The following is a 9,146-nucleotide window of genomic DNA, read 5'->3' as shown; positions in this document are numbered from 1 at the left end:
ACCTGGTTTTCCTTCTTCCTATCCATGTTCCCAGTGATCCCATCTCCCCCAACATATTCACACTGCCATCACTTTCATCCCCCCACCCTCAGCAATAAAAAACATGTGAGGTGTGGTCAAAATCTACAGTGAATGTTTAAATTTTAAAAAATGACTACAGTAAAAGACACATTGCCTTTAATACCTCTCAAAATACTCCTCCTTGCTTCAAACACACTTACCCCATCATTTCTGAAACAGTTTTGGAAGTCCTCTTTTGTGAGTGTGTTTAGCTGTGCTGTTGTGGCTGTCTCAATATCCTGAATCGATTCAAAACATTTTCCTTTCATGGTCATTTTGATTTTGGGGAAGAGCCAAAAGTCACATGGTGACAGACCCAGTGAATAAGGTGGATGAGGACACACCGTAATATTTTTACTTGACAGAAATTGCTGTATCAGAAGTGATGTGTGACACTGAGCATTGTCATGATGGAGGATGAAGTAAAGACACTCATGAAAGAAGACTTCCAGAACTGCTGCAGAAAGTGGCAAGAATGATGGGATAAGTGTATTCAAAGTGAAGGGGAGTGTTTTGAGAGGGATTAATGGCAATGTGTCTTTTAGTGTAATAAATATTTTTTTGTGGGGGGGATTGAGGTTTTTAATATCATAAATCAGTGTCCAGCCCCGCCTCTCACTGTCAGGCCCTTTCCTGGGCCTCCTGTCTTCATATTGCCTGGAAGGCTGCCTGCAGCCAGGGCTTCCACCATCCCCTAGGAAGGATCCAGCACCAGCCTGAGAGGGGAGGCAACAGCAGCTAAGCGGGTGGGAGAGGTAAGAGACAGAAGCTTGTGGAGGCGTGTGTGTGTGTGTGTGTGTGTGTGTGTATACTTACATATGTGAACACGTGTGAAGTGTCAGGTTTACAGACTCTAGCTCAGGGACAACCTAGGACCAGAGAGGAGGTGGGGCAAGGAGAAACACATCTTTTCTCCTCGGCACCTCAGCCTCCCTTATCCCAGGGACAGACACATGGGGTAAGTAGGAAACCCATCCTTGGGTTGGAGCCCTTTTGAGTCTGGTGGAGTCATAGACCCAGTCTGTAGGGACACTGGGTCTGTCTCCTTCTGAAAGCGCTGGAAGGATGGGAGGTAAGAAGTACAGGGAGACAGATCTCTGCTAGAAGAACTTGACACCTCGGCCATCGCTGATAGGGATGATTTCCGCCTTGTGCTCCTGCTGTAGGGCTTGCAGAGCCCACAGTAGGGTCATCTCCTCCAGGCCATGGAACTCCTCATCCTCTGTGTCTTCACCATTGGTCAGTTCATACATGGTGAACACAGAGTTGTTCAGGCCACTCCTGGAAACCCACTGATAGATGAGTTTCCCCCATTCTTCTGGCCTCCGCCACATGACCAGGAAGCTAGACTTGTTCTTATCCAACCACTCGAGGTTCCCTTTCATCCTCAGTTCCTCTAATACAATCTGGATTGATTCCACAGGGAGCTTCCACTGTAGCTTCACGTTGTTGAACAGCGGGCTCTCCTGAGCTTCCATCACCGTCATGCTGGGCTGTTTATGCAGGCGACAGAAGGACAGGACCAGCGAGCACCAGGCGGCCAGCTGCTTCTGCCGGGTGTCCATGTTTGGCTGTAATGTAAAGAAGGGCAGGAAGCAATACTGCCATGGCCACCCGAAACTCATCACCATCATAGTAGCCCAGGAAACCCAGAACCTCAATTTTTTTTTTTTTAATTTAAACATTCACCATAGTTTCCTATCACACCTTGTAGTGTCCTTATACCAAATTCAAAACAAGTATATTGCTAAAAATCCTTTTGAGATTTGAAGTTAGGATGAGGCAAGTGTCAAAGACTGTGGGGCAAAAAATGAGTTAGTAATTCACAGGAGTAATTATACAAATGATTTATAAAGTAATTACTGTGCTCTCCAGTTTTTTGTTTTGTTTTGTTTTTTGACACATGAAAGCAGAATCTATTTGCTTCCAAAGAATAAGCCAGGTCTTTAAGATAAATGCTTTCTCACATATTACAAATTTTCAAAAATTAAGCCTATCCTTACAAAACTGAAAAGTTTGTCATTGTAGTTTATGTTCTCAGTAGTAGACACAACTTCATTTTTCAGAGGCAAATAGAATAATCCTTTGCATCATGATTCTTCCAGAAGAGATTTGCTCTCATGCCCTTTGACTGTACCTACAATTGACTTAATAGCATCTTGGTCAGGAAGGTTCACTCCCTTTTAAGACAAGGTGAATTTTCACAATGTAAGGAACAGTTTCCAAGGACAGGAAGTTACCAGTTTTAGAAAGGAAGAAACGTCTGAGAAAGGGTCAGTGTCAAGCCAAGGAGATTTGGGTTTTGCTGCTCATTTACATGATGTTTGTGCTGATGACCCAGAGAGTCTCCACTGTTCTACCTGTGTAAAGCAGGGCTATTTGGGATTTCCTTTTGTGATAGACTTTGCGGCTCCTACTTTCTCTGCCCACAAGTTAAATGCAGAGTGAGAGCACCGAGCCCCTCTGATGCATATAGCAGTTTGTTTCCAGATAACACACGTTATATGAAGTTAATATGAGGCCGGCCACTCCCCTCATACAGGGTCTCCTGCACTCTGGTCTTCGTGGCCACCAGCTGCTTGCCTTCTCTTCACTCCCATGTTCCTCAGTGCTCAGATTGTTCTTACAAGGAAAACCTATACAACAAAGAGGGGAGACCCTGATACCATCATGTTTGGCACCACAACCAGCAACAACTGAGAAAACCATTTATAAAAAGGCTATTATTCTGTTTATAATCTGCTTTCATGATTGCTTTTAACTAACTCGAGGAGTAGCTGCACTAAGGTAGGAAGGTTTGTGACCCATCTGTTGAGTGTATAATTTCCTTTTCATGGGCTAGCACAGCCCAATAAAGAAAAAATATTATTAGGTGCACTAACTCAATCAGCAAACAAATGACAGGCAGATGGTCTTCAAAAACAATACTGACCATGAATGCCAGAGAGCCACAATGTGGGCCCCTGCTTTTAGGCAGCCTTTGTCTGAAAACACTCCACTGGGTTAAGTGATGCAAAATACGACAGAAAGAGAGAGAAGCTGTGTGTAAATGAGGAAGAAGTTAACGGCTTCTGAAGGGCTTCATGAAAGGCTATGATAATTTTACTAGGATCAGAAAAAAGAAAAGCACCTCACATAAATAATATATCCTTGTGATGGTGCTAAAATCCAATAGATCTCTTTCACATGACATTGCTGTTCTAAATCCTTATTTTAGCCAGATTTTTTTTTTCTCAAAAGGGCCCTTTATCTCACAGAATTTTCTCAAGTTTTGTTTTAGTTGAGTGATGAAATGTGGTGAGTAAAAGCTTTTGTATGAGAGAATTTCACCAGTTGAAAGAAAGAAGGAAGGAAGGAAGGAAGGGAGAGAGAGAGGGGAAAAGAAAGGGACTTTTAAAAGATTTTGAAAATTCAGTGAGGTCAGAAACTAGAATGGGCAATTTCAAAGTCAGAGAGAGTTTAGCATATTGCCTATTATATAGTATGCACATATTGTCTATTATATAGTAAGCACTCAATAAGTTATCAATGATGATAACTTGTGCATACAAATATATAGAATATACAGAACATATAAAACCTTTTATGGTTAGTAGCGGTCAGCAGAGAACTAGTTCCAAGTCCTAGACAACCCATCATTCTTAGAGCATGAGTTCTGGTTTGTTGGGTCAATAGTGGCTGACCATACGGATTCACTAATCCACACATCTCCCTATGAGTAGTGGCCTGCCTGCTTTCTATAACCTCTAGACTGTGTGCCTGCCTTTTTGGGAAAAATGTTCAATCATGTTTAGTTGACATTTTAAAAGTTTTTTCTTGTAAAAAGAATGCAAGCTTGTAGAAAAAAAATGAAAAATGCAGAAAAATCATCAAAGAGCAGAAAACAATCACTTAATTCCCATCACCTGGGAATAATGCATAATATATCCTCCTAGTATTATTTTTGCATTTTTTCCATATTCAAAAATGTATTATTTTTGGGCCGGCCCGGTGGCTCAGGCGGTTAGAGCTCCGTGCTCCTAACTCTGAAGGCTGCCGGTTCGATTCCTACATGGGCCAGTGGGCTCTCAACCACAAGGTTGCCAGTTCAATTCCTCGACTCCCGCAAGGGATGGTGGGCAGCGCCCCCTGCAACTAAAATTGAACACGGCACCTTGAGCTGAGCTGCCGCTGAGCTCCCGGATGGCTCAGTTGGTTGGAGCCTGTCCTCTCAACCACAAGGTTGCCGGTTCGACTCCCGCAAGGGATGGTGGGCTGTGCCCCCTGCAACTAGCAACGGCAACTGGACCTGGAGCTGAGCTGCGCCCTCCACAACTAAGACTGAAAGAACAACAACTTGAAGCTGAACAGAACCCTCCACAACTAAGACTGAAAGGACAACAATTTGACCATTGTTCCCCAATAAAGTCCTGTTCCCCTTCCCCCAATAAAATCTTAAAAAAAAAACAAAAAACAAAAAACAAAAAACAAAAACAAAAAAAAACATAGCTGGCTTTCTCTAGAAATTTAAAAAAAAAAAAATGTATTATTTTGCGTTCTTTTTTACTTAGCTTTATATCAAAGACTTTTATAAATATTATTTTAACAGCTGCATAATATTTCACTGTGTGTGTAGAAAACCATCTTTTCAACAATTTAAAGAGGTGTATGATTGAAAACCTGTGTATATCACTAGCTTTGTAAATTTGGGAGATTAAAAACCTCAGTCTCAGTTTCCTCATTTGTAAATGGATATAATAAAAATACCTATAACATTATATTTCTGTGAACACTAAATTAAATTATCCACATTAAGAAAGAGTTTAGCGCATTGCTTGATACACAGTAAGCGTTCAATACAAGTTATCAATGATGCTAACTTGGGCATTAAAAGTCTTGTCCACATTTCAGATAATTGCCATAGGAAGGATTCCTAGATATGAAATTAAGGACATATCTGAACATACATATGATCTTAATACATACCATAAAACTTTTCCATGTATAGTAACAATTTATGCCTCACCAGCAACGTATGAGTGAGTAGTCATATAACCAAGGTCTTGCCTACAATGAGAATCATTTTTTTTTTTTTAAATTAAATTTATTGGGGTGACAATTGTTAGTAAAATTACATAGATTTCAGGTGTACAATTCTGTATTACATCATCTATAAATCCCATTGTGTGTTCATCACCCAGAGTCAGTTCTTCCATCACCATATATTCGATCCCCCTTACCCTCACCTCCCCCCCCACCCCCCTTACCCTCTGGCAACCACTAAACTATTGTCCGTGTCTATGAGTTTCTGTTTCTCATTTGTTTGTCTTGTTCTTTTGTTGTTTTTGGTTTATATACCACATATCAGTGAAATCACATGGTTCTCTGCTCTTTCTGTCTGACTTGCTTCGCTCAGCATTACTCTCTCAAGATCCATCCATGTTGTCACAAATGTTGCTATATCATCTTTTCTCACTGCCGAATAGTATTCCATTGTGTATATGTACCACAACTTCTTTATCCATTCATCTATCGAAGGACATTTTGGTTGTTTCCATGTCTTGGCCACCGTAAACAAAGCTGCAATGAACATTGGCGCACATGTGTCTTTATCTCTAAATGTTTTCAGATTTTTTGGGTAGATACCCAGGAGAGGGATTGCTGGGTCATACGGCAATTCTATTCGTAATTCTTTGAGGAACCTCCACACTGCCTTCCATAACGGCTGCACCAGTCTGCATTCCCACCAACAGTGTATGAGGGTTCCTTTTTCTCCACAGCCTCTCCAACATTTGTTTCTATTTGTCTTGTTGATGATAGCCATTCTGACTGGCGTGAGGGAGAATCATTTTTTAAAAAACTTTCCTTTATAGGTTTAAATATGGCATCACGTTACTTGCTAAATTGGGGTTCTTTAATGTTTTAAAAGTTTTTTAACGTTTACTTAGCATTTACGTTTTTTCTTTCTTTTTTTTTTGTTTTTTTTTTTGTTGTTGTTGTTCTTTGAATTGGTAAAATGTCTATTTGTACATTTTGCTGTCTGGATCATTTTAATTCCTTGTTCCAAATCATTCAGAGACACCCCTACAGCATCTCCCCAGTGTCAGCTCCTCTATGCCATTATCTCACGCCACACCACACAATGGCTGAAACAGGTCTCCCCACCTTCTCTCTCTTTCTCTCCCTCTCTATTAGATAGAGCTAAACCTTCTAAGGCAATGCTTCTCAATCTTGAATAACCTGGAGGACCCTGTTAAGATGCAGATTTTGCATTTCTTATAAACTCCCCGGTGATATTGATGCTGTTTATTTTCAACCTGCTGGGTTACTGGGTGTATCCTGTACCTGATCCAAGCTATTAGAGCTCAAGAAAGGCTTCTCCCTTCCTAATTATCATTTTTCAAAGGGAAAAAAGCTGCAGATGAGATGACGCCAACAGTATCCCCCTGGTTGCCAAGAGATTTCCTAGAAGGTAAATGTCTGTGGTCCATGATCTGGAAACAGTGAGGTCTGCAATTTTCCATTTTAGTAACTGATATCCGGATTTTGATAACCAGTTATAAATGAATTTTTGCTTATATAATATCCTAGCATCTAACAGTTTATCTGCCATGATCTATCATCACAGATCTCTAGGTCTGGTGTCCTGTTGGCCACTCTGGCTTTACTACTCTTTGGGGTAATGAACCATGCATAAGTTATTAAATGTTATCAATGGCTTTCTGAGTTCTAGGGAGCACCATTTCATGTTACCATCTTTTATTGTTCATGCAGCCTGCAAATGAAGCTACTACTGAGCCTCTCAAAGATGCCAGAATCTTCTCCCCAGTGAATTCCATCCCGACTCAGTGAAGGAATTGTCCTCCATGGCCTCCCAGGAGGACAATGTCCTCACGTATCAATCCAGTCGATCACTCTCACCTCCCCAGGCTTCCTGACTCCTATAACAACACCCTGCCAACACAGTCCAGTGTCCTCACCTTCTCCCCATGTCCTAGTGCCAAGGAGCCAGGCAGGGTTAGAATAGGACCAGCTCCCCCATAGCCTTGCCAGTACCCTGAAACTCGAGTTATGGGTGGGTGATCCCATATCGATACATTCTCCTCTTTCCAGCTTTAGAAGCTGCCTCCATCTACCACCACCCATCCAACAAGATATCTGCTCCCACAAATTTATTCAGGTTCCTCTCCATAAACGTTAGCCAGGACAGATAGGTCTTTGGTGTTTCAGCCATATCCTCACAGAATAGGTACAATATTTCCCTACTTGGGCTAGGTCACAGCCTGACGCTCTTTCTTGGTCTAGAGGCAATGAGGGAAGACAAAGGCAGATCACAAGCAGATCAAGGGCACCTTGGGAGACATCTGCCTGAGATGAGGTTTTTGCAGGGTCTCCAGGAAAGGGAAGCCGTTATTCTCTAGGAAGAGGGGAGGGGACTGCTTCAGCCAGACTGCAGGGTTCAAGGGAACTTGGGATATTAAGATTTTCAGGCTTAGCTACTCAAACAGTCCAAAACCAGGGCCTGTGATCCCACTTCTTTACTTTAAGGCCCTGACTTTGCTATATAAAAACTTATCAAGACTGTGCATTCAGTGATTTTTGCAGTTCTGCCTCCCTTACAATGAGATACTGGACCTGATTTTCACTGGCTGAAGGAGACAAGGGTTGCCTTAGTCGTTGCCATAGAGGCCTTCTAATGTTCATATTGTGCCTGTTATTTTTTTTCTTTTCAAGACTTTTAAGGATTTAAAACATTCCAACAAACTACACAGTCCTTATGCTTACCACAGCCCCTGTAACAGTCAAGTACCACAGCCGTAAATCAGCCTGCCCTTCATCTCAATCCACTATAGATGAGTGTCAGAGCAACTGTGATGTTGCAACATGTTATCACCATTTACTTACAATCAGCAGTGGGGTTTTTGTATAATCTGACTGGTGAGAGATCCAGCTCAAAAATCTCATCCTAAGAATCTACATTCTGGGATTTCTACTTGTACCAACTGTCTTAGCCTGAGGTTTCTGAAAGCAGTGCCTGTGACAGTAATTTATTAACAATGTGATTCCAGGGATCAGGGATGTTAGCATGAGTGGACAAGGAAGGAAGAAATGTCCACACAAGGATGCAGCATTGTATCGGCCACTCCTACAGGCTACTGGTTCTCAATTCCATGTGACCATCTGAGGATTCTTATGACATGTGTGTCCAGTCAGTCAGCCCAGATGATGAGATGGGGAAGCTGCCAGTTCTCATTCCTTGTTGGTCAAGGGCGGCTCCATAGGTTTGAACTCTCTCACACTTCCAGGTTATATAAGCACAAGTGCTAAGCAGGTTATTCTTTGAAAATGTCCAACTCAAAAGGCTGTGACTAAGGTTTAGAGTTCTCTTTTAAAAAGGGGAAAGCTGCTCTGCTTCCTTCAGATATTTATTTCACTAAAAGTATTCATTTCAAATTAGGGAGCATCCTTTTTCCTTCTTTCTTTTATCCTTTTCCGTTCTCAACCTCCTATTTCTCACTAAATAAGTTCAAACACTCTGGGCCGTGTGTCCTTTTAGCATCTCAGGCAGACATGAGATAGTTGAGCACAGAGAAAATTTGTCATCATTACTCATATCTAAATATCTATTATTAAAATGTGCACATAGGAAAAACATCTTTAATTCCAAAATTTTATAAGAACAAATGTGGGATTATCAGAATATTCATTAGGAGAAGAAGAAAAATAAAATGGGACTGTGAGACAGCTCTGTGAAGTGTGGATGTGTGGAGCCAACATCTGAGCCTGACGCCTCTGAGCGTTAACACATGGTCCCTCCATCAAAGGTCTGTATATGCAACTCAGCTGCTGGACTGACAGAAGATTTGGGGTTGTTAACACACACTTCATTAAAATACCAGCTAAAATCCAAGTTCGAAATCCCACAGTTTGTGTTAGTTGATAAAACTCAATTGCTTCTAATTACTGTTAGTGCAGCTTTAAAATAATATTTTGTTGTAATAAAGGATTCAATATGACAAGTGAGAGTTGGCCCGCTGAACTGGAAACACCAGGCAAGAAGGAACGTGTGCACACACAGTGTTCCTCACTCTGCCTGACTTGTTTTT

The 9,146-nt window shown here is 41.5% G+C and overlaps 1 pseudogene; it reads right to left on the bottom strand.

Annotated features, from left to right (window-relative positions):
* Positions 1-644: 644 nt before the first annotated feature.
* Positions 645-1,691, bottom strand: LOC109447193 (vacuolar protein-sorting-associated protein 25; annotated as a pseudogene).
* Positions 1,692-9,146: the final 7,455 nt, after the last annotated feature.

The sequence above is a fragment of the Rhinolophus sinicus genome, linkage group LG02 (genome assembly GCF_036562045.2).
Source record: "Rhinolophus sinicus isolate RSC01 linkage group LG02, ASM3656204v1, whole genome shotgun sequence".
Classification (NCBI taxonomy): Eukaryota; Metazoa; Chordata; class Mammalia; order Chiroptera; family Rhinolophidae; genus Rhinolophus; species Rhinolophus sinicus.
This window is presented reverse-complemented; position numbering and strand designations above follow the sequence as displayed.